Raw genomic sequence first — 26,896 nt, 5'->3', positions numbered from 1 at the left:
ATCTGTGTTTGAGCTCATTGGCACATGCACGGATCCCAGGGCTCAACTCACCCTTTCATCTTTCCTAGGTCAATAAAATGAGCACTGTTAGTTAAAGATAAACAGTGTTAATTTTTCAGAGCCAAAATACCTTCTGGGTTAAAGTGTACTTTACATATGTATTCTGAATTCTGGCACACATATAAAAATTTAACTATCCTACAAACATTGTCACAAGTATTCCTAACACCATCCCTAGCACACGGGCCTATACAGGATACCTGACTTGACACTCTTCATATGCTGGTCAGCTGTCAGTAATCCAAACATCTCCAAAGCTGCTCCAGACCCTTCTGGAGCAGCAGTACCTTGAAAGATTAAGTCAATGTGACTGCTAATTGAAGGTTCCATCCCTGTTTGACCCCTTCTTAAATTATTATTGTTTTACAAGACTGTGAGTATTTTCTGACATCCAAAGCTGACATTCACAATTGTAATGTTTTCATTAATTAACAGGAACCATTTGTTCACTGTGCTATTGCAGACCACAGGACATTCATAACTTGTGATCTAAGCATGTCTCTGAGATGTGCTCTTGTTGTATAGCTGTTGTCTTTGAAAATCGTGGGATTCTGGGCGAATCATTTATGTGAAAAATGCAAACAACTCCCACATCACTTGATACCCAAGGGAACATGATTTAGTAATATCCTGGCACACCTGAATGTATATGGGTGTCTAATTTAGTGCTTTCAAATACATATTATGTGTGAATCTACCACTCTATCCCCTGGCTACATACATAATGAGTCAAAACCCATTAACCCTCAGAACAGAGGCTAGTTGGGGGAAGAAGTCCAGTTTAGCCCTGAGACCCTCAGGAGGCAAGGAGACCTCCTACTGCCACCAGCAATCCCACTGTGTAGGGCTTACTGGAGGTAACAGGAGGCTTGTTGGCCCCTACGGACCCTCAGCAGCAGAGGGGACTTCACCCCAACCAGATGTGCACCAGGAGGCACTTTTGCAGAGTAGTGGAGAAAGGGGGGCATGGCCTCCAAAGACCTCTTAGCAATCCCACTGTGTGGGACTTACTGGAGGTAACAAGAGGGGTAGTTGGCCTCAAGGAAGTCCTTGTGGGTCAACTACCCCTCCTGTTACCTCCAGTACGTCCCACACAGCAGGATTGCGGAGTTCTGATATCAGGCCACACCCCCTTTCACCACCAGTCTGCAAACTCACCTCCTGGCACTCTCTTGATTGGGGAATTAAGTCCCCTTCACTGCTGGGGGTCCTTAGGGGCCAACTAGCCTACCTGTTACCTCCAGTAAGTCCCACACAGTGGGATTGCTGAGAGGTGGTCGCAGGCCACGCCCCCTTTCTCCAACTCTCTGCCAACGCGCCTCCTGGTGCACCGCTGTTTGAGGGAAGAAGTCTACTTTACTCCTCAGGTCCTCATGAGGCAAGGAGACCTCATCACCCCACCAGCAGTGTGCCGAAAAGCCCAGTATTCTTTTTACATTTTTAGAGGGAAGCCACATGGCCCCCTCCTGAGGCCAATTTGGCCCGGGCACCCCATCCCCTGGGGCCAGGCCTTATCCATTTTATTTTTTATAATAATAAAAATGGGTAGGAGGGCCTGCGTTGCCCCCCTACCCGGGCAGATATTGCCCCGGGACCCCATCCCCCAGGACATGACCACCACATTGGGGACCGCGGGGGGAGCCTCAAGGCCCCTGCGGTCCCTGTGGGCTCCCCACCTCCTGCGGAGCCAGCATTGCTTTTGGGCAGAGGGAGATGCAAACATACATCTCCCTCTGCCCAAAACCAATTCTGCCTCACTTAATGGAAGCAAGAGCATTTCCCCTGCTCTCGCTTCCATGAAGTAGACCAGAGTTTGCTATGGCTTGGCGAGGGCAGTGCTCCCGCCAAGCCATACCAAACTGCAATATCCTGGAGGTGGGCACCCCAGGACATTGCTGGAGCCGGCCTGAGGGGTGGTGGTTCCCAGGGCCATTTATGGCTCCAGGAGGGGGGCTGGGCAGCCCCCCTACAAATTGCAAATTAGCCCCGGGGAAGTGGTGGTCCCAGGGCTGTGTGGAGGGGCTTAAGCCCCCCCGCACAGTATTTTTAACATACCCCCGGGAGGTGGCGGTCCCTGTGGCTGCGTGGGGGGGGGCAAGAGCTCCCCATGCCTAATTATGTAAATAGCCCTGGGGAGGTGGCAGTCTCCAAGGCTGCGGGGGTCAGCATAGCTCCTCGCATTTCACAAACATAGCTCTGAGGAGGTGGCAGTCATTGTTTCATAATGAAGGTGCAAACCAATACAGATAGGCGCACCTGCAAAAGGGGAGGAATTGTTTATTTTTTTTATTTACCAATCTGAGATGGATTGCTTAATAACAAGTTGCATAAAGTGCGCTTTTTTTGCTCAAGCGGTAATATGGCTTCTTGATATAGTGTTAATATACTTTTTTTTAAATACAAAACCAAAAATGGAGAGTGGGTTTGGGTTTGGGTGACGATTGGGCAGAAACGAGGCAACACACAGGGAGGGAGGGCTGGAGAGGAGAAGGATAAGTGAGAGACAACAATAATGAAGCAAACGGAGAACAAAACAGAGGATGAGTGAGCACACAGACAATGGAAGATGAGCAGACAATGGATTGGGAAAGCGCAGGCATCAGAGAGCAGGTGGGCGAGAATAGGGAAGAACTCAATAGAGGGTAGAGAACAGATGGTGTAACTACAGGGATGGGAAAGCACAAAGACGACAAAGGGTCAGGCAGGGATGGGAAACCCACAGGCATGGGAGTGTGGGTGTACAGGGAGGGGGAAGCACACAGACAACAATAGGGAAGCAAAAATGGCAATGGGAGGTGAGTGGATGAGGAGGAAGCAGGAAATGCCCCTGAGAGTGGGGGTGGGAGGGCGAGGAGACTTCACACTGGCAAGAAAGAGGAACATGAAGCACACAAGTGAGACAGCTGGAAAACACATGCAGGCTTGTTGAGTGCTTAACCAAAAGAAAAAACAGAGCATGAGAAGGAAGCAGTGGAAGGGCAAAAGTAACCTCCATGCTCCAGGGGAGGGAAAACTACCAGGAGAGCAAGAACGCCCATGGCATCTGATTTCTAAGAAGCAATCAGATGAGATGAGAGTGACAATGAAGCCAATCAATGATAAGAAATGGACTGACCCTAAGCCCACTGTAAGCTAGCAATAAATGGTTAGACCTGGCACCATTGTCGTGGGCTTCCCTTCCATTTTTCTCTGTTGCCTCCTATGTTTTTGCTGTATGTTGGACTTCGTTTTGCTGGTCTAGATGCCTTGGGCATTTTGCCACTGTTGTTTAATGCCAAAGTGCAATTGCACCTTGTGTAAATCCTTGTTATGGTGGTTCCATGATTGTCTATTTGATTTACTAGTCAGTCCCTAGTACTGGGTGTACAGGGATGGGGAAGCACGCAGACAACAACAATAAGGCAACAAGCATTGGAAATGCAATAGGTCTCGCAGCATTAGAGTTTGTGCTTTTAGAATTGTTTATGGTTTTTTTTTTTTATCTTTAGCATTTTTGTTTCCTGTAGGCAATGCTAAAGAATTACAAAGAAAAAAAGCCATAAACAAATCTAAAAGCTCTAACTCAAATGCTCCGAGACCTATTGCATGCACCCATTCAGTTGTTGGCCTCTCAGCTGAGTCTGCCAACTAGACAACAAAGTGGAGGTGGGGCGGGGCTGCTGGGAGTAGAGCTGTGGACTTGGAAGAGGCGGGGCTGCTGGGAGTAGAGCTGTGGACTGGGAGGAGGGTGGGGCTGCTGGGACTGCTGGGAGTGGAGCTGTGGGCTGGGAAGAGAAGGGAGCGCTGCTGGAAGTGGAGCTGTGAACTGGGAATAGGGCGGGTGCTGCTGGGAGTGGAGCTGTGGACTGGGAAAAGAAGGGAGCGCTGCTGGTAGTGGAGCTGTGAACTGGGAATAGGGCGGGTGCTGCTGGGAGTGGAGCTGTGGACTGGGAATAGGGTTAGGCGCTGCTGGTAGTGGAGCTGTGGAACCGGAGAAGATCGAGTTTCTAGCTGCTGAAACTGGAGCTGAGGGTCAGGGTGAGGTGCTGCTGAGGGTCAGGGTGAGGTGCTGCTGAGGGTCACGGTGGGGTGCTCTTGACCCGGATCCGGACCAGGTTGAGACGATGTTGGGAGAAGGGTGATGTGCTGCTGAGGCTGGAGGTGTGGCTCGGGGGAGGGGAGTGCTGCTATCCAGTTGCTGTGGCTCAGTAGGGTGGCGAGGTGCTGCTGAAACTGGAGCTGTGGTTTGGGGGAGCTGCTGCTAAAATTGGAGAGCTGTGGGTCGGTGCTGAACTGGAGCTGTGACTCCTGATGAGGGCGAGGTGCTGCTAAATCTGGAGCTGTAGCCTGGGGGTCGATGAGGTGCTACCAAATTTAGAGCTGTGGCTAGGTGGTGCTGAAACTGCAGCTGTGGGGTCGGGGCGACGGCAAATGCTTCTGAAGTCGAGCAGTGGGTTAGCAAGCGAATGGGGTGCCGCTGAAAGTTGAGACGATGGCTGGTAAGAGGATGAGATGATGCTGAAATTGGAGCTGTGGCTGTGAAGAGAACAAGGTTCTCCTGAAATTGGAGCTGTGAAGAGACCAAGGTTCTGCTGAAATTGGAGCTGTGGCTGTGAAGAGAGTGAGGTGCTGCTGAAAGAGGAGCTGTGCCTCTGAAGAGGACGAGGAGCTGTGCCTCTGAAGAGGACGAGGAGCTGCTGGGAGCTGTGGCTGTGAAGAGGACGAGGCGCTGCTGAGAGCTGTTGCTGTGAAGAGGACGAGGCGCTGCTGAGAGCTGTGTCCCGGAGCTGTGTCAGTCAGTCAGTGGAGGCGGGGGCTGTGTCTCTGAAGAGGACGAGGCGCTGCTGAGAGCTGTGGCTGTGAAGAGGACGAGGCGCTGCTGAGAGCTGTTGCTGTGAAGAGGACGAGGCGCTGCTGAGAGCTGTGGCAGGCAGTTAGTGGAGGCGGGGAGCTGTGCCTCTGAAGAGGACGAGGCGCTGCTGAGAGCTGTGGCTGTGAAGAGGACGAGGTGCTGCTGAAAGAAGAGCTGTGCCTCTGAAGAGGACGAGGCGCTGCTGAAAGCTGTGTCCCGGAGCTGTGTCAGTCAGTCAGTGGAGGCGGGGGCTGTCCGTCAGTCAGGTGAGCAGTGCGCTCAGTGTCACAGCGGAGCCCGGGGGCTGTGCAGGGGCGGGAGGGGGCACGCCACCGAGGCTGCAGCCCTGTCCGAGCTGTGCCAGTCGAGCCCGGCGGAGAGTCCCAGGCAGGGAGCGAGTGCCGACCCCAGGAGCCTGAGCCGGGCACAGGGCGAGGTAAGCACCGGCCCCTCTCTGCGGAGGACCCGAAATCAAGCAAAGGTGTTACTTTTGGGGGGGGCTGGAGGGGGGGGGGGGGGTTGGCTCAGGGTCTGAACCCTCAGTGAAACAGCTTGCTGGGGGAGGGGGCACTTAGCTGCGTGTTTGCGGCTCTCAGGGTCTGAACAACACGCGTTTCTTGTTTGTTGAGGGAGAGACCCCGTGAGACATGCCCAGGAGGTCTCGGGGTCTGAACAATTTAGGGACCTGCTTCTTGGGAGGGTGGGAGGAGGGGAGACTCCCGTAGCGTGTCCGGGGCATTCAGGGTCTGAAGCACACGTGTCCCAGCTCGTCGGGGCAGAGACAGCCCGAGGCGCGTGACCTCGGAGTTTAACCCGATGCTCAGAGAAGTAAGTTTCATTCCAGCAGCGTCCTCAGGCTCATAGCCACACACATTTTCGCTCTCCGGGTCCGGCCCTGCGACCCAGGAAGTCGGTTTATATATCCGTACGGTTGGCATTTCGTTCAGGGACACTAACCCACCGGGCACTGTACTTCCTGGGGATTTACCTGCCCATGTAAGTATGACATATAGAGATTATAATATAATATTAAAATAACGTTGCAATCTGAAAAAACATGTTTGCATGCATCCGTTGTAAACTAGGGGGAGGGGGCGGGAGGCGGAGAGTTGAGGCAGGCAGGCATGGGAGGAGAGGAGGAGGGGGGAGGAGAGTAGGGGAGGCACGGCCTAGCGGCCGTGCAGGGGGAGGGGGCGGGAGGCGGAGAGTTGAGGCAGGCAGGCATGGGAGGAGAGGAGGAGGGGGGAGGAGAGTAGGGGAGGCACGGCCTAGCGGCCGTGCAATCAAGTAGTGAGGGGGCGGAGTTGTGGGAAGGCTGAGAGAGAGAGTAGGCGGCTGGGTGCATGTGCACGCGCTTTTAAGCTCAATGCACATGCGCATTGAGCTTAAAAGTCACGGGCACTGCAAGGAATCGCCACGATTCCTTGCAAGTTAGATAAAGTCTGGATGAGCCCCTATAGTCTCGCTTGCTCGATGCGCATGCGCATCGACAGGCGAGACCTAAAAATGGCAATGGGAGGTGAGTAGATGAGGAGGAAGCAAAAACCGCACCTGAGAGTGGGGGTGGGAGGGTGAGGAGACTTCACATTGGCAAGAAAGAGGAACATGAGGCACACAAGGGAGACAACTGGAAAACACATGCTGGCTTGCCGAGTGCTTAACCAAAAAGAAAAAAACAGAGCATGAAAAGGAAGCAGTGGAAGGGCAAAGGTAACCTCCATGCTCCAAGGGAAGAAAAAACACCAGAAGAGAAAGGAACGCCCACGGAATCTGATTACTAAGAAGCAATCAAATGAGATGAGAGTGACAATGAAGCCAATCAATGATAAGCAATGGACTGACCCTAAGCCCACTGTAAGCTAGCAATATATCTCACAGCGTATGCTGTCTTAGAGAAGACCTAAAGAGCGGGATCTGATCCATTTCTCTACTCTTTGATATTTCATGATGTAAATGGCTAGAGACAGTGGTATTCTTAATCCTCTTGTTACTTCAGTATGTAACTAACTGAGAACTGTGTTGCAGCTGCCCGACTGCCTTATCATTTCTGAGGCTGTCCAGGTGCAATATAAGTTTGATCAGAAGGAAGCAATCATTCTTAGGTTATTCAACTAATTACCTGAGTCTGATGGATCATTTTCACACCCATCTTGTGATTTAAATAGCAGATCCTTGCTATTAATAGCAACAAATCTTTTAACTGTGATCAGCAAGATTAATTCGGAATACTCCCTCATTCCAAATCGCTGAAGTACATACTCTTTTAGCCCTTCCAAACACTGGCTCCATTCTTCAAATGTGATTAATATTCTGGAATAATATTAAACAGATTCAGATTTATAACCCCATACACATACAGTATGTTTCTTTCTTATGAATGTGAGTCAAAATAAAAGGAGGGATAACTTAATATTTCAGAGACTGTAGCCCAGCAGGAGGAGGACTGTGGCATGGTGACTCACTCAATGCCATTACAATAAAACTTCTCATAATTGACCTAGAAAGCAAGTAGAAACACTTGGCCTGATGCTGAAAAATATATTTAGAAAACTTGGAACTTTTCAAGAAAATGGAAGGAAAAATAAAAATGCCTGCCTCAGGAACTCTAAGGGGCTGATTACGATGTAGGGCGGAGTTGCCACAGCACGATATCGTCTCGATCATGTGACCAACCGACATCACATTAGATGCGACCAAACACTGTTCAGTCACATTCCTACATTTTATAATGGGTCGTCCAGAATGCATGTTCCCATTGTAAAATGGAAGGAACAGTTCATCCCTGCGCTCTGTGGCAGGTACCTTGAGGTGCCTGCTATGGGGTGCAGGGATTAACAGGGGGGCACGACCTCCAAACGGAGGCTGTGCACCCAAGGGGGCCCTGCTGGGGGCCCACATATGCAAGTTCCTACAGCCTTTCTGTGTCGGAAAGGTTGGCAAGGAAAGGCTGCCGAAACCCGACATCGTAATCCCAAGGGCGGAAAGAGCCACCCCTGGGATTACAGGCTGCATTCCAACTGGCCGACGGGCTCTCTAAGCTCGTCTGAAGTCAGCCGGAATGGCCGGTTGGATTCCTTTCTGACTTCCTCCATTGTAATGAGGCGGTTGGAAAGGAATCCGACTGGCATATTACGATGCGGTCAAAAAGGCTCCGACCCAGCGTCGGAGCTTTTTAGGTTGTAAACAGCCCCTAATTGTCTAATTGATTAGTCAAAAGAAAATTTAGAAAAATTCCTTTTCCTGTGGTTTCTTTCTGTCCTCCCCTGCTCCATTGTTTTTTCATTTATGGGGGATATTAAAAGAAAATAGCAGTGGCAGTTGAAAGCTGTTTCATATATATTTTATATTCTATAGGATTAATGCCTTTGTTTTCCGTAATAACACATGGATGTAACTTACAAAAGATGCTTTGCTCTATTTGTTGAATGTATCTTAATAAGATGTTTTGCAAAAAATGAACACCAGAAAGACTGTCCATGATTGTTAGGAGCTTCACACTAGAAACAATGACATGATCTCACCAATTTCTCGGGAATTGTCAATTCAGCAGTCATCCTCTGACATTGGAGAAAATTGTAAGAGGGTCAGGTCATAAATAATTAGTAAAAAAACGAATAATACATCTTATTTTATATGGTGCTTCACTCTGCACTTCTGGCATTTCTAAAGGCTGTAAATAACAGTTATTAGAATTAGCCTGGTTAAAGGCACTCAGTATATTAAATTCAGATACAACCCTGGTGTTGCCTACTGGCATTCAAACTCGTGACCTGCATACCAGAGCAGACATCAGAGGCAAGGGTTTAACTCACCAAGCCATTTGGCCACCCTTAGATCATGGGTGACTGCATCCATGAGATCATTGACGCCCTGGGGCACTTACCGCCATTTTCTGTCACAACCACCAGGAAAAACAGGTATTTGCATTGAAAATACCTCCTGTTATTACCCTAATAATACATGTGATTCTGCAATCCCTGTATAAAAAAAAACCTAAAGAATAACTCCACAGCAGGTTGTGAAAATTAACTTTATTCCAAACTTGAAACACCAGTCAGACAGCGCTAACAGCTGCTGAGCATCCTCGAGCAAACTGCACTCAAAGATTCCAAATTCAAAGAAATTCAACTCTGGGTACTGAGAGCACCTAAGCTTGCATGGTTGAAAAAAATGTTTTAAAAACCTGCCTCTAATTTCTTTATAATTGTGACCTGTGAAGCACCCAGTTGCATTTATAAAGAAATTATGTCAGAACTCAACTGTAATAACTTCACTTCAAGAGCCAGCAGCCCAGGGGAAAGGCAGGTCAGTTCACGAAGCATAATTGAAGCAGTTGTTTAAAGAATGAAAATGAAACATGGCTTTTCTATCTTCAGCTCTTTTTTCCAGTTGTGAACTGACATGCAAAACGGAGATATTCATGCCAACAAGTTAATTTCTTGCACTCCTTAGGTAATTATAGAAAACCTAGAATCTCTCTGCATGTTTCTACACATGAGAGCTACTGTGTACTTTTGTTTAAAAAAAAAAAAAGAAACTGATTTGTATTGAATTAATTCTAATATATTTAGCAACAAGTATCTAACAGATTTTTTGCTGTGTTTAATTGTTTAATTTTTTCATTAGGGATTCTATTTTTATTCTTTATTTTTGCAAACATGTTTGATCTGATATACAAAAGAGTTTGTGCGAATGGTGATGGTATACCATGTATTTTATGGGAGAAAATACTACTTGCCAAAAAAGATCAGCATATTGCAAGTCACTTCGGAACTCCAGATCCTTATAAAGGAACTCTGCCTTCAGCCTCGTTCCTGTATGTGGCTATGGGACTCCTCTATGACTTACAATATACTTAAAATCTACGTGGGGGAGGAGGGGTACTTTATTCCATATATATTCAGTCCCTCCGACCTTCTCCATCATCATCATCACGCAGTACTCAAACAGTAGGCAGACAGTGTAACTAACCGATTCTTTGAATAAAAGGCGTAATTTTTTTTCACTTTGTTGATCTTTACATTTTTTAAGAATCAGAAAATAGGTACGTTTTCAACATCAAACTTTTACACTGACTCTGTGGTCGTGGTCTGTTTCCACCATGTGTCTGGAGTCATGGGCAACGTGCCTGCGGCAGGCGATCCAGGGATCCCAACAGATCTATAAATAAATCAGAAATTGACTCAGGAGAGCGATCCATCACATTAATGGGTCTGAAACATGGAACACACAGACCAAAGTCAGCAACCTCAGGACCAGAAGCCACTGAAATGCAAGCACTGGTGGTTGCAGGCAGCAGCCAGGAACTAGATGTCACATTCTAGCCGAAGACCATGATGTGTCTTTTGGTTTCATCTGAAACATACATCATCTGAAACACCAAAAGGAAAATACCCCCTGTCAGTCCCAGGCGCATGCCACATTTCCTGTATTTCTTTGCATTGGTAAATACTTAAATGGTGAGCTCCAAGCTGCCTTGAACTCGAGGTTCAAAAGACATTTGACAAACGCGTACAAGGCAAAGTCACACACAGATACAGGGCCTGGTTTAAACATCTCTGCACATCTGTTTCAGTTACAGTCAGAGGTTTCCAGGCGTGTTCGTGAAAAACGTTCCTAGCACATTTGTGGAATTGCAATTACCTTATGCTGATGTATTTTCACATGTACAATAGTGCATTGCTCATTGCACATGTCAATAGCCACAAATGTGTAAGTTTGTGAGTGTGCACAATCTTATTGGGCTTTTCCCATTGCAATACCTACTCGATAGTACATATACTTACGAAAAATCTTTGTACGCATAAATCCCTTTCCAAGCTTAAAAAAAACTTTGTGAATTCCAAAAATCGCTTTGTAATTTCTAAAGAATCTTAAAAGTAGTTTAAACCTTTTACAAAAGCTACTTGCTCTGAAGATGTGGAGACACTGAAAGTGGACCCTCTAGAGCTGGTGCCCTCTCTACTCCAGCTATAACGAACGTAGTGGTAACTAGCAGGGGCCAGTGCAGGTAAGCGCGGTGGTGCAGGGCACTGCGGGGGGGATTTCGACCGACAACAGAATAGAAGTTATTTATTCATTTATTTAGCCCTATTCTGCCATCTGTTGACATTCCCCTCGCCCCGCCCCACCCCACTGCGCTTAACTGCGCCAGCAGCGGCTGTTTACCACTACAGACAAGCTTTATTGGTAGTCTTTGGGAGACATGCCTAATATCCTCCCGTAGGGAAAATATCTCTCCAGTCTACCAGGGTTCTTTATCTGTACCATGTCTGGGAAGTATGTATGCACATGGTCTATGTCTGTAGGTGAGCGTTAACTCTGTGTATATACCTGACTGAGTGCATGGTGGAGTCCATTGGATTCCTTGTGTGTGGCATTCAAGATGGTAGCTGGCTTTGTGCACAGCCTCCCAGGGGACATTTTGAATCTTGTAGCCTGCATGTTGACATTCTTGTCCTCCCTATCCCATTGGTACTGGTGTTCATTTGGGTGGGATGTGTAAGTTGCCGAGCCTTGGAACTGCAGTGCCACTACTAGCATGTTACCAGCTCCTCCTCTTCTTCCCGTCATGATTGGAATCTCTTGTAAAACTGAAACTTGTCTCTGGTGGACAGAAAGTCTACAGGTAACAATTAGAACCAGCCCACAATAAAACCAGAGTCCACAGTGACCTCTCAATGCTGTATTCAGGCAGTGGTCATGCTTCTTCATGACTGGGGAGTCCTCAAGGTAGCAAAATATCCCATTGATCTTAAGTACCAGGTGCTCTGACCAGCAGAGGGTTCCACATAATCCAAGGATGGTGGTGTACAACAGGCACGGCCCGTGACGGGCGTGCCACCGGGCGGTGATGTGGGACGTTGGAGGGGCAGGGTGGGGGGGTTGTAAAATGCAGGAAAGGGATGATTATAGGTAGGTACTGGAAAAAAACCGAATTTCGTTGCACGAGCTGCATCGCCAAATGTGATGCCGCGCGCGCAACAAATTTTCTTGTTTTTTTTCCGGTACATACCTGAAATTGTATGTTTCCTGCATTTACAACCCCCCACCCAGCCCCTCCCCCGCCCCACATCACCGCCCAGTGGCACCCCCTTCACAGGCCGTGCCTGGTGTACAATAATGTAATTGAGATTTTGTTCCAGGTGCAGAGTCCTACAAACTACTACCTTCCTTCCAGGCCTGGACTAATCATGGGCATGATTCAGATCTGATGAGGCTGCTGTTGTGATCAATCTGCAAACAGTGAGCCACACCTACATGAACAAGAACAAGGTGTATTGCAGTTTTCAGAATTTAAAACCTGCCTTACAGGTCCAAAGCTAGCAAACCTTTAGACCTGTGTGGAAATCGAAAATAATTGGTGTTAGCATGAGCTGAAGCCATCTTGTTTGTGGCATCCATTTTGTCAGCTATGTATTCATACGCCTTCACTGTTGCTTGCCTTTCTATTCTGCTTGTGTCATCCGCTTTAGTTAACTCCTTCTGTACTGAGCCAAAGCAAATTATGAGAAAAGGCCTGTAGCTGCTAGAATACACCTGGCTAAAGATGTAACTGTTGATCACGCTTTGCTACTGTAAGCAGTTCTGTTCCCCCTCCCACTTTGCTGACTAAGTGATCTCCACCTGCCCATGTTTGTCTGTAGTTATTCCTGTGTATGCTTGTACTTTCTATTTGTATCCACATGCTTACCATTGCAGAAAACTCTCTATATAAGCACCATGGTCTGTGTATTCAAGCCATACCTCCTGGAACACTTGAGGGTGTTGTATGAATGTGGTCTCACTCATGAGTGAAGAAACATGTTATTTTGAATTACAGCTTCAATGTCAATCTCTATTTTGTTGGTCTATGGACCCGTGGACAAGATAAGGGTGTGCCCCTTAAAAAAGCACATTTCAACACCTGTGGGAAATGTTTTTGGGCCATGCCACTCTAGGAACAGGTCACTCTAGTCCTTGTTCAGATAGTCTTCTAAATATCACCATCCTCTGATGCATTTCACCAAGGAGGCCAGGCCAAAAACCTTTTACCTCAGGTATCTGGGTTATCTGAGTTAGACTTATGGAGGAGATTTGGTGTCACAATAAATCTATTATAAATGAAGAAATGTGATTCTGTTGTGTTGGCTGTGCGGGAGGACTTTCTAAGTTTAGTCCAAATCTGTCTCCAACTAGATAGAGATAAAGCGATATCAAGATCTTTCTCCCATATCAATTCAGTATTAGACTTTGATCTGATATTGGAGACAGCACGTAAATGTGCATTTATAGAAGGTACTCTAGGATGTTTTGGCAATAAAGCAGAAAGAAAGGAAAGAGTTTTGAAAGGATCGTGCGCAAATCTGTTTAGAAAGGCAGATGGTAAATTGAAAAGTATCTGAGCCTGAGAAAAGGGAATATTGGAATCTTGGTGAAACAATTGGTTGACCCAAATTAGGCCTTTGATTCTCCAAGCGTGCCTTTAAATAGATCTCCCCTTTATTTGAATAAAACACTTATTCCAAAAAGTAGATTTAAGAAAGGAGTGTAAATCAGTCGGGCGGTAAGAAATAATAGAAGCTATTAAATTACACGTATTCTTAACTACAGGAATGGAATATTTCCGAGGCTTTTGTGTAAAGGATAAGTATTCGAGAAAGGAAATAGAAAAGCACGTTCCAAATCTACCCATATTGGGGTGTGAGATGATGAGGAGTTAATCCAATGAGCAGATTGACAAAATAAATCGGATTTATGATAATGAACAAAATCAGGGAAATTTACTCCACCTTCAATCTTGGGAAGTTTCAAATTAAGTAATGAATACAAGGTTTTTGCTATTCCAAAGAAAGGAAGATAAGATAGAATGCATTTTTTCATAACATTTCATAGGAATCTTCATGGGAATGTTCGAGAGAGTAAAGAGAATAATGGGTACCAGCATCACCTTGATAGAGTCAAGCCGACCCCACCAAGACAAGTAAAGAGGGTGCCATCTAGCAGTCAAGGAAGTAAGTGTATGAATAAAGCATTCATATTAATAGACATTTAAGAAGAGAAAGACTGAGTAAATTGATAGCTGAGATATTTAAGTTATTTGGATTGTCAAGTAACATTTGACAAAGAGTAATCCTGCTTGAAAGTGAATTTATTAAGAGGTCAAACTGAACACTTATCAGTTTTTAATTTATTACCAGAAACAGATGCATAAGAGAAAACGTCTGAATATTAGGCTGAAAGAGAAGAAAAGATCGGACATGAATAATAAAATATCATCTGCATAAGCTGCTAATTTAACTTGCTGAGAATTACAGGTAAACCGATGAATATTTATGTTTTGTCGAATCCTAGACAGAAAAGGCTGTTGTATCACGTTAAAAAGAAAAGGAGACAAAGGGCAACATTGACAAACCCCTCTATAAGAAATAGAAAGATGTCAGTCCATTGACACTGACAGCTGCTTGTAAAGAGGTATATTAAAAAGAAAGGAGAGATACAATTCTTGGATCAAAGCCAAACCAAGTAAGCTTATGAAATATAAAAGACCAATTCACACGGTTGAAAGCTTTCTTTGTGTCCAAAGCAATAGCTGCCATAAATTCAGACATACTTGATGACTTAGAGATAATATAACAAAATAAATGAGTGTTATCCGAGAGATATTCCCCCTTGACAGATCCTCATTGTTCCTTTTCCTAGAACGTCAGAGAGAAAAGGTTCCATCCTAAAGGCCAAAGCTTCAAAACAAGTCTTATAGTCCAAATTAACTAATGAAATGAGTCTATCTTTTTTGCAGTATTGGGGATCCTCCCATTCCTTTGGAATGAGACAGCTAAGTGCATCTAAAAATGAACCCGAAGAGGAAGTAGATTGAACAAAGGAAATATTAAGAGTATATACTTTAGGAAGGAGTAACTTAGAGAAGTAAATATAGCACTCCACTGTAAAGTCATTGGGGCCAGGAGATTGCTCTTTTTGAGAGAGAGCAATGCAAGATGACCTTCAGATTGTGTAATATCTGCTTCCAAAGAAGAAAAATCAATCTGAATGGAATTCGTTTTTTGAACGGAAGATAGATAATCCAAAATACCTTGATCAGAGGGATTAGAATCGAGTGTATAGAAGACGCTGTAACATTTCCGAAATTGAGCTAGAATATCAGAATCTTTATGATAAGTGATGCCATTGTCATCAATAATTGAATCAATGAATAATTAGCTCTGTTTAATTTTAAAGTAATTTGCCAAAAGTTTTACTGATTTATTTTGGCCCCTATAATATTTAGCACTGGACTTTAGTAGATAAGATGCAGCATTGTCAGTAGAAATCTTATTAAACTTACGCTTGGCATTAATCCATTGCTCTAATGAATGTTGTGAATGAGATGTGTAATAAGAATGTTCTAAGCTTTTTAATTAATCAAGAATTCTTTTAGATTGAGTGCTGGATGAGCGCTTATTCTTCTAAACAAAATTGATTATGAAATCTCTGGCATAGGCCTTAAATTCATCCCAAAACAGATACCCTCCCACTAATTAAAAAGAAAATATTCCTGAGCAAAGGTAGTGAAAGAGGAAGTGAAAGTGGTATCAATTAATGGGACTAGGTAAGTTTCCATCTGTGAAGTGAGGTAGACTTGGGTAAAATATTCAAACGCATGGAACCTGCCTCAAGGTCAGAGATTAGAATAGAACCAATTTCCACTGAATGAAGAGATTTAGGGCCAGATGTACAAACATTAAGTTTAGCGAGTCGCAAATTGTGCAAAATTGCGACTCACAATTTGCGACTTGCTAAACATAATGTACAACAGTGTCTCAGACACTGTTTGTGATTTCCAAAAGGGTCGCAAATTGGATGCCTCATGAATATTAATGAGGCTGTCGCAATTTGCGACCCCATTGGGAATAGCCAGCACTCACAGGGATGGAGGCCTGCTGGGGTCAGCAGACCACCATGTTTGTGATTGCTTTTAAATAAAGCAGTTTTAAAAAAAAATGTAGCCGTTGTCCAAAAAATGAAACTTTTCAGTTTCATTTTTTAAGGGCATGCATGGGTCCCTGGGACCACTGCCTGCCCTTAAAAAATATTTTTGGACCCTTTCACAAAGGGGAAGGGGTACCCTGGGAACCCCTCCCATTTGCGAATGGTTTACCACCTACTTGAAGTAGGCGGTAAATTACGAGTGTTTTGTGACCGTAATTGCCATTGCAAAACATTCATACATACAAATGTGTGTCACGGTTAGGGAGGGACGCCCTTGGCACGCCCCTTTCCTAATGCTGAATCACAAACATCATTTTATGAACCAGTAAAATTTACAGATATGTAAAATGAGCTTTGTGCATGGCCATGCCCTAAATTGCGGTCACAAATGGGCGATTGCACTTTTTGACCGGTATTTAGGGTCATACATCTGGCCCTGAGCAAGATGGAAAAATAATCAATTTGGGACTGTGTTTGATGTACTTCTTGTAAAGTCGGATTGCACAACCACCATGCGTCAGCGAGGCAATGATGATGTAGTGCATGTGTGAATGTTTTTTGCACCTTATTCAGAATATATGGGTACAATGATCGCCTATCAAGGAATGGGTCAACTAGTAAATTACAATCTCATGCAAGAACCTAATTATCATCAGAGTATTGCATGACCTTCTGTGAAATCAGATACCAAAACTAACTATCTGGAGCATTGGGGCCATAAACATTAAAAAGAACAATATGAATTTTATCCATTCACAATTTAAGCAACAACCATCCTCCATCGTCATCTTTTTCTTGCGATATCAACTGGACATTTTGAGATTTATGACATAAAATAAGAACTCCATGTTTTTGATTGTCCCCGATGAGAAAACAACCTCACCAACCCACCCTTAAAGTAACTCCAGGGATTCGGTTTCAGAAAAGTGAGATTCTTGTAAAAAAAGCTTTTTGAGCATTGAGCTTAGACAAATGTGTTAATACCCGGTGTCTTTTGATTGGAGAATTTTGAAACCTCTGACATTTAATGAAACCATTGTCAAAACCATTGAAGTAAAATACAAATTAAAATATATCAGACAAGAAAACAGACCAAAGAAAAGGAAGCTTCATGCAGGGAAAACAATCTCTAAATATGAGAGAGAAAAAGGGAAAACTAAAATAAGAGGAGGAAAGCAAAAAGAAAGAAAGAAGTAAGAAAGAAGAACAGGGAAAGAAAAGGAAAGAAAAGGCAAGGAAAGAAACTGGTACAGTAACATAAAGAAGGAACCAGATAAACAACAAAAAAGGAAACATACCTAATAGTATTTTGATGAAGGAAGAGGGGGAAGACCACATGACGAGACAGCACATCTAAACTGGAGGGGGGAGACACTGTGCAGGAGCAGCAATAAGGTACGTATCAGGACACAAAAGGGGAGCAACATCTGCAATAAATAGAAAAACAGTTACAATAATGACCCAATTAGGAAAACAAAATATATAAATATACGCACATCTAAATGTAAATACACATATACATAACGTATAAAAACCATAAAATCACACCAACCAAATATAAGAAAAGAAAAAAAATATTATAAACAAGGAGAAGAGAACATTTCTTAAAAATAAATAAACCATAACATGCAATTACATTAGTGACATATCAATGAGATAAACTGGTTGACGCAGCACCTTCTATTGTATCTGCTTTACGATTGTTGAGAACAGTCCTCTAACAAGATGGATCCTCGAATGCTGTTGTCTTATTCCTATACCTGACTTTAAAAAGAAAGGGTTGAAAAAGACCAAAACGAGCTCCAATAAAACGAAGTTCAGTTTGCATGCTCAAAAAAGCTCTCCGACAGTCAGCTGGATCTTTAGCATATTCCTCGGAGAAGTAGATCTAGTGACCTGACCAAGTGATGCGTGTGAGTTGTTTCACAGCCACAATGGCCTGTATTCGTTCGTTAAATTCTAGATGTAAAGGATAACACCACAAGTCTTTTTAGAGGTTATAGAAGCCGTAGCAAGGTGACCCAGCGTATGTGCTCGCTGAATATTAGGTATAGGCACATCAGGCAAATTCAGAAGCTGAGGCAAGGGAAATAGAAAATCGGGGGGACCTTTCCGTCCTTTCAGGAAGACCATTAATTCTTAGAGTGTTCTATCTGTTATGATTTGGAGGTCTTCAACTTGTTTCTGGAGGGAAATAACCTGTGTTTGAAGGACAGACACTGTAGTACAGATTTCATTAAAATTAAGTATTTGCTTTTCAGAATTAGAGATGTGTTCTTCCATAAGTGACCATCTTTCATTGAGAGTCTGTAATCTGGTGTTAGTCTCTTCCGTGAACGGATGCAAAACCTTTAATTCATTTAATAAAAGACAAAGCGAGAGTAAAGGCATCATGTTGGTAGGAGATGAAGGGCCCTTTTTTAGCCTTTTGGGCAATGCTTTACCACGAATGAGATGCACAAGCATACCCGCCATGTTAGAAGAAGAGGTACAAACTTTCTGTGAGGAAATATCCTCCATGACAGTATTAGATAAAAGCGTAGGTAGGTTCTTGAAGGTTTTAACAGAAGAGGGCCTGAGAGATTTCTTAAGATGACACAATTTCCCCAAAAAGCTTCTGATAAACTAAAAAAAATAACAGCACAAGCAAGCACTAGGTCACCTAAAAAAATTAGCAAAATTTAAAAATGTGCAAGAAGTAAATACCTTGTAGACAGGAGACTCGTACTAAGCAGAGATGAAAGCTATTATCAAAACATAACCTGTCACTCCATAAATATATTGGTTAGAGGCCAGAAAAAAGTCATATTGGAGTGCCCACAGGTAATGTATGTGAAAAACAAGCAGGAAAATTCTCCTAGACACGCTTCACATTTCAAAATGGCGACTGCTTCTCAACAGAGAAGAAACACTGCACCTATATCTCACCAAAATCTGCTCCAAAGGTGAAGGAAAGGGTGTATGCAGCTGTCACTACATACAACCCATGTAGCGTGGCCCTCAAGATCAAAAAAGCAGAAAAGCCACCTAAACACCACATAGAGATGTTAAACTGTTTTTTTTTTGTATTGATTTTTGCTCCAGCACTGGGTTACTGTTTGAAAGGGGTAAACCCTTTTTTAAGCAGCAACCACAATCCTTGTCAGGGTGAAGTCACAAACAAAGCCCAAATTATCCAGTGTTAAATGAGATGTCAGGCTTAATTAAGACGTAATGTGTAAACTTCAAACAATGATAACAAAAAAAATACCACAAAACAAGATCACACACCAAATGAAACAAATACAGCAGATTTTATTAAATAAAACAACAAATGACAAAAATCCAATCTATAGAATCGGAGATATGCAGGTTTAAATATTTCAGTGAAAATAGTATCAAAAAGCACATAGTCCCAACTCTGGAAATCTGGTCACCCAGTACCAGGAAAAAGTAACATAACATTATACGTGTATTTGTAAATCACACATTCACCCGGGGGCATCTTGGCGCTGAATAATAGATGTTTATTGTTACCCAACTCAATTGTACTCTTTTAATCAACCACAGAAGGATGAAAGGCTTAGTGGACCCACTGGGATTTGAACCTGTGACCATGAGGTCCAACACAGGTTCTTACAGTGTACGCATTAGTCCACTAAGCCACCAGGCCCGACTCACAAGTCATAAGGGCCGACCACGATAGAGCGTGGGCCAGCTAAAGGGGCCCGCTGAACAGGAGTAACTTAAATACTGATAGCAGAGCGCTCTGTTTATCTGGTTCAAGGATGTACTGCGGAGCTGAAGAGATACAATGGTTACGAGATGTGGCAAGGCTGCAGGGCAAAGTCCTGTTGGGTCATCATCAAGGATCCCTTTGACTAGGGCTTGCAATGCCAAGTCCGGCATCGAGAACATGTCCCACAGTTGAGGTGACGCATCAGATCCAAAGAGCTGTGAGGCTGCGGTGGATGATCATGCCTCATCCTCGAGGCTGCCCTCGGTGAAAGATTTGTGATGAGCGGGCCTGAGGTGTTGAAGCTTCACACAGCGGCCGTCCCAATGTGGACTGCGAGGTCAATATGGAGTCCTTGCACTGGGTGAATCCTCGCAGCAGAGGCAATCCGTAAGTTCTGCTTGAGGTTTGCACCACGCAGCAGAGGACATGTTGCAGTTCTGCTGGATCCAGAAATTGGCTGGCAGTGCACCTTCAGACCCACTTTTGAAGGTCCAAGGTTGGAGTGGCACCGCTTGGCAGGGTAGGTCTCACAGATGGCAGACTAGAGGTGTTGGGTTCAAGGTTGATGGGGCCTTCTGTCCCGGAGGGTCTAGTCAGGTGGCCAGTCAACTTGCTCTTGGAGTCACTCTGGGGCCCTGGGTTGAACAAATGCAGGTCCAGTCCTTCTCACCCCAGCAAGAGGGCAGCAGGAAGTAGGTCAGAACAGCAGGGCAGCAGTCCTTCAGAGCAGCAGCTCAGCAGAGTGAAAGTCCTTTCAGCAGCACAACAGTGCTTCATCCTGGCAGAGTATGCACAGGTCCTGATGTGTACTGAAGGGTTGGTGTCTTAGGTCTAATATTTATACCTGGGCCTTCCTTTGAAGTGGGAGAAGCTTCAACCAGTCATGTGACACAGGGGAAGGCTACAGGCACTAAATACTAAGGCAGGAAAATTGCAACTTTCTAAAAGTGGTATTTTCGAAATTGAAATTTAAAATCCGACTTACCGGAAGGGAGGATTTTTGCATTACAATTCCCAAAAAAATAACATGAACTTATACCTGTCTCCATTTGGAATTTACAGCTTATTAAATGAAACAAAGTAACTACAGTGTTATTTTATGGAAGAGGATGGCATTGCAGTAGTGAAAAACAAATGTAAGAGTTTTCCACTATCAGAAAATGTAAAGCTTAAAAGTGCATATCCACCTTTTTAAATACACTGCACCCTGCCCTCTGGACTGCCCAGGGCATACACCAGGGTGATGTATTTATTAAAAAGAAAAGTTTGGGCCTGGCAAAAAGGTTTATTTTGCCATGTCGAAAACTGCACATAAAACCTGCAATGATAGGCGTAAGACTAACTCTGGGTGGAGTTTGCGTAGCTGTGCTACACAGAACTCCACAAAGAGGTAAATAAACTCTGCCGCACTACACGGGGTTCCACAAGTGGGCGGAGTTGCTTGTCCCACCCGTTGGAATGATGTTTCTGCGGTACGGCAACACGGATTGCGTGTTCGGGGGGAAATATTGAGCGACCTGCACCACGCGGTCATGCATGGGTGCGGCCATCTTGTTTTCTTGCAAATGGCGGCATCCAGAACGGGGGCCGCCCCAGGCCTTGTTTCTGAGGTGGAGGTGGCAGTGCTTATTTTTTTTAGCAGCACCACCTCCCCTCCAACCTGACAACAGGTGGCAGACCTGGGTCCTGGCTCCAGGAGAGCTAGCAGCGGTGGGCGAGGGTGCGCTGGGCAGTGCATCGCTTCTCTGGAGTTCGGCACACCCACAAATAGCTGACGCACTTGTGGTCTGACATCCTGGACCTAGAGCAGGACCTGCTGGACCTGCTAGGGGTTGAGATCGCGGGGCTTGGTGAGTAGCTAATGATTATTATTATTGTACTCCCATGCATCTAAGTTAAATAACGTTTACAAATCTTATATTATGTGATTGTCATTCTAGGCAAGTCTAATTCTTTGTACTTGTTTGCAACTTTGCGCTTGCACTGGGTGATTATGTAAGAATGTAAGTAATGCAGATTAGAGAGAGACTCCTTTCTTTTGTCCTGTCACTTCTAAGATAGTAAGCATTAGTAATTTAGCGGCGCGCGTCATCACACTTCAGTTCTTAGAACCATTTTGTAGCTTGTACAGTGACAAGTAAACAACCAATTTGGCATATGCATGCGTTCATCTATGCATTTAAAGACACAATTCAGACTCAGTAAATTGGCCCATCAAAGGGGTTTGAGAATGATTACAAAATGAGATCGGAACTTAGAAGCATATATAATTCAGTGCAACTTATTCTAAAGTATTTGGAATAGGCAGGCTAGCTAGGTTTAGGAAATGTAGATTCGATAGGACAGTCCGCGATACTAGTCTACTACTAGTCTATATGACTTAGATAAGTTCAATGTCATTGCTATTGCCTTTACCTGTCCAAAAATTGTTTTGGAGTGTTTCTTTATTTAGCACCAATTATTTCTAGTCTCTTTAAATATGTCTTACATGCATCAGGATCCAGGGGCAAGAGGTCGTCGGTGGCGGGTGAGGGAGCTGGAGGTGTCTCCTAGCAGGAAGAACTCTCAGCCGTTAGCTTTGCTGGTCCCAGTAAGTCCTCCTGTTGTTAATATTAATATATATTCCCCTAACTTTTACTACTCCTTAATTTGAACTATTTACTTCCTGTTTCCTAGTTTTATTTCTTTCCCAAATCCTCTTTGATCTATCCGCCCTAACAAATCTTGTGAGCCCTGCATTATCCTATTATTTACTAAGTTATTTTTATATTTCTAGTGTCTGTATTTCACCTCAAACTGCCTCTGTTTGTAGCTCCCTTTCTTCTGATTTTTCAGTCAGCTTTCCCTCTCCCCACATATATTTTGTGGACTGCCTAGTGGTGGTACTGTAAGACTCAGAGAAGCCATTGGTCCTTACACACTCTACTAGTACTACTACTAACACCTCTTTTCTGCCGTGCAATATGCATGCCCAAGTAAGGTATTCTATGCTAGTTTGTTGAGATGAGAAGACTTTATTTTACTTTCTCATGCTCAATCAGTAAAACGAGAGAGTGGTCATGGTCAAGTTGGACACCTCAAAGTTGTGCCTTCCTCTTATCTAGGCCTAGTATTATTAGCAGCAGTTGATGGTGAACTGATTATCGTGCACCATGGCTTGAAGGAAGTAATAGGAGGAGGACCGCACCATTACATTTGCCAACCAAGAAGACTTTATGTCCGTTTGTCTGGCCAGTTCGCCACTCTTATTTCTTTTCAAAAATTCAGATTCACCATTAGCTTTAGCCACTTTGTTCAGTCCTTTACACTACAGATTGTCTTCTTGAGAGGCTATTCAAAAATTACCACAAAGAAAAACAAAATGCCCAACCGGATATTTTATCATTTTTGATAGGACATCCTGTCACTGTACCCAAGGTGCTATTGATGTGTGTGGTGTATGTATTTTTAGTTTTGAAATGGAAAAAAAAGGGGGGAGGCGCATATGGCATCTAAAAATGTTTAATGTTTTTTCTAGCTGCACCGACCACTAGTGCCAGGGTCAGTGGGACATGGGTGCCATCCAGGGAGCAGATGCACCAGCTGCAGGAAGTAAGCCAGCGGCAGTCGCGGGGGCGGTAAGTCATATTGCTTGCTTATTTACAATTTTTATACTCGCTGCAAGGGAGCACATTATACTGCTGAAAATGAAACTAAGTTGTGAACAATTGAAGACACCCCTCTTTACTTAGCATTAGCATATACAGCAGGAGTTGAATAACTAATGGCCTTTTCCATCTTCAAATCAGCAGAAAATGTTTCATTAAGAAGAGTCAGACCTTGATGGGTTGATGGGAAAGAAGGATGGAAGGAGGAAGGACGGGTGAAATGTAATATGACTGGCAGAGAAGGATGAGTGGGTGAAAGGATGGATCTTGGTGTGTGATACGATGTATGCATTGTATAAAGGATGGGTGAAAGGTAAAAGAAATTATGCCTGCCTGCGTTTGTGAAAGTGTATGGGTGAAAGGGAATCCTCTAGGTGGTTTCATGGGTCAAAGCAAGGATGCATAGGTGGTTAAAATGCTAAATGTATGTTGGTGAAAGGTTTTTTGAGAATGATAGCCATGTTTGGATGGATGGATGGTACTAGTATTCATAGTGAAGACTGGATGAAGGGAATGTAAAACTTAAACGGTGACTCAGTAGCAAGCCAAAGGTGAAGAATAAAATAATGCTAGAAGAAACATGCACTGAAAAATGCAAAAATCCCTGGGAAGAACAGTAAACAAGGAATGTTTTTTTATCAAGGTTTTTGATTCAAAGGTTTGAGCGAGATTGTATTTCAGGCTTCTCCCTTGACTCACAGTAGTTTTCAAGCACAACATATATTATGTGCCCCATCCGCATCAATTGCCTCCCTCCGAGGACTACTCAAAACCCATGGTATTTCGCCAGTGTCAGCCATTGGTGGCCTATCGGCTGCATGGTTACAATAGTAGCACCTCACCTTGCGCTGTATATCATTCATATATTAGTAACAATTCATCTGCCTTGTTGTTGTCAGGGTGAAAATGAAAATGAGCATGTGATTTAACAGAGCATGGCCATGATAGGAAAGGGGGTAAATGTGTAGTACAGCTGCCCCTTCTGCAGGCAGTAGCAAAGTAAAACGTGACACAACTATGTCTGTCCAGGGCACAAGCTGAGCTGGAATACCTACATTAATTTAGCTAAATGAGAGAGAAGAAGAATACTTGTGTACTCCATAATGCTTAATGCCTAGAACTGTAATCACATCAAAATCGAATGGGCAGAGGAATCAAGGATACCAGCAAATGTTGTGTACTGCTAGTGCTACAGTACCACTATATCATGCTATGTGTTTTGCTAAGAGTATTGGTTACAATTTGTCTTTTCTTTTTCTTGATATAGCTACTCCTGCCAATCCACCATCATACTCATCACAACCCAACAGGCAGGAGGTAGCAGCCAAGACTCTGCAAAGGAAGCTGAGGGCCATCAGGACCAAATATCAGCGGCAGGTGGTCCTGGAAAAGGTGGAAGCGGCAGCAGCTGCAGTCTCCAAAGCCCCGGGCCCCAGCCAGGCCCCAGTATCTCCAGTTATACGGCACCATGGTCAGATAGCCGCTCACCGCCATTCATTAACCACTGCTCCTCCCCTATAGATTCTATAGAGCCTTTCAGCACCACATGCTTTTGAGGATGGCGCAAATGTAAGTCAAGATGGAGGAGCAGGTCGGCCAGTTGGATCGGCAGCTCTGAGTCCTAGCCCACCGCTAGTTCTCTCTTGCTCCTCTTTAATCTTTTGTTTGGTGGGTGGGACTTGTTGGGGAGAGGGTCGGAATGTGGGAGTTGGGGAAATCGGATTCTTGTTATTTTTACATATTTTTTACGGACATTTGTTTGGGCAATTTGGACTTTCTTTGGACATTGGTTGGGGTTAGGGTGAGGGGTGGGCCAGGTGTTGTGGGCTTTAGTTTATTTGTTAGGGAAATCCATTTTTTATGGCTGTACATATGGTTATAATATTTTTTTAGGGTTACTCTTTTACTTTGCATGATTTCCTTTGTCGTGCAGGCCCGCAGCCAGTTTTCAAAATCTGCTGATAGTGTAACACACCAACAGATAGTTATGCTGCACCCTTACTTGTCCTACTACTTTCTACTCCTTGTCTCTGTAGCCTGCAACTATATTAACCCCTAAGGACCTGGACGGGGCGTGGGGGCGTGAATTTCCATAGTATATAGATTATTGTAGCTCAGCAATCCCCCACAGCTCTTCCATTACCTGTGATTAGGAGAAAGCTATGGCTGCATGGTTTCCCAATGTGCCATGGTGGTGGTAGTAGACAGTAGCAGCAAGCTCACAGACTAGTCATTGAATACTAGTGAAAGCCCCAGATCCAGAAGTGAGGTTCCACTCCCTCCTAACCGATCTCAAACTGTAGGAGGAGGAAAAATCTTTCTAGGGAACCAATTAAATTGAAATATAAAACGGAGTTAATGATGTTTTATATGCAAGTTTTGCACAAAAAATCGGGACAGTCACCAGAGGGAGACTAGAGTACGACTAGTAGTACACAAGAAGATTGTCAAATGAGAAAACATGATGAGCAATGCTAAAGTAAAATAAATAATCAGAATGGTGAGCTAGTAAAAGTTACGAACTGAAATCGACTCGAGCTATGAAGAGGACCAGCGTAACCTTTAGTGCTGGAAGGATGATAATGCTGGCAATTATGAATTTTGTTCCTCTAAAAAAATGATAATAATATATTAAATACTGTGCATGAGTGGGCAATCGAATATATAATAATACTGCTAGTGTGGGCTATACTTAGAGCAGAAGAAAATCCTCGCCCTGCCTTGAGTTGGGGTTGCTTTCACCACATCCGCCCCACCAAGTGTAAGATCAATTAATGGTGTAAATGTAATTTATTCACATCTCAATAAATCACACAGCCCGGGGGAAGAGGGTTGGGGTTTCGATGAATGGGTGGGAAGGAAGATTTGAGGGAAAGGTTTGATAAAGATAAACACTACACAAAGACAACACATTCATCATGGCAGCAGACCATCGTAAATCTGTTATGGGAGTAAAAGGAAATGCATGAATGATGATGAGTAGTAGTACAGGTAAACCAAATAAAAGTTATGTCTGCCCCCAGAGAGACCCAAGTTACATTATGTTCTGTAACTGTTGTGCCGAGCTTTAAAAGATATCCAATAAAATTTAAATATCTGTAGGAGTCAAGTAACAAACATAAATAACACACAAATTGTAATGATAATTCAAGAGAAAAAAATATACTGTATTGCCAAATGGGGAGTAGCATCTGCATTCCTGTTGACTGTCCTCCAACCTTGGGTGTCTGGAGATGCGGTTCGGTAAGTTAAGTGTGAATATGTTACATTATTTTTCCAGTATGGCACAGAATAAAGGCCACGGCCTGTAGATTGAAAAGCAAAAATGATATAGAAGAGTCAAGGAGAAAAGTTAAACTGCATAAGGAGGACTGTGCAACAAGAAGAGAAGACTCAAAGGCAGCATGTCTAAATGTCTGTTTCTGGCAGTAACTTCAACAACAGGCCTCTCACCCAACCACCACTTAACTTTGGATTAAATGACGAATTGGAGCCAGCCAGCACTGAGCAGTGAACACACACACACAACAACATAGCATTTTCCCAATCAATTAGAAAATCACTGCACCGCTGTCAGTTACACCACTCTCCGCCACCACTATACAGATTTGTGTAGGTCTGGTGCTGTTGTTTACCTTTAGGGCACTTCAATGTCATCATCATCCAAATCGT

Source organism: Lissotriton helveticus, chromosome 12, assembly GCF_964261635.1.
Source record: "Lissotriton helveticus chromosome 12, aLisHel1.1, whole genome shotgun sequence".
Lineage (NCBI taxonomy): Eukaryota > Metazoa > Chordata > Amphibia > Caudata > Salamandridae > Lissotriton > Lissotriton helveticus.
The sequence above is the reverse complement of the archived record's forward strand: the minus strand, read 5'-3'. Positions refer to the sequence as shown.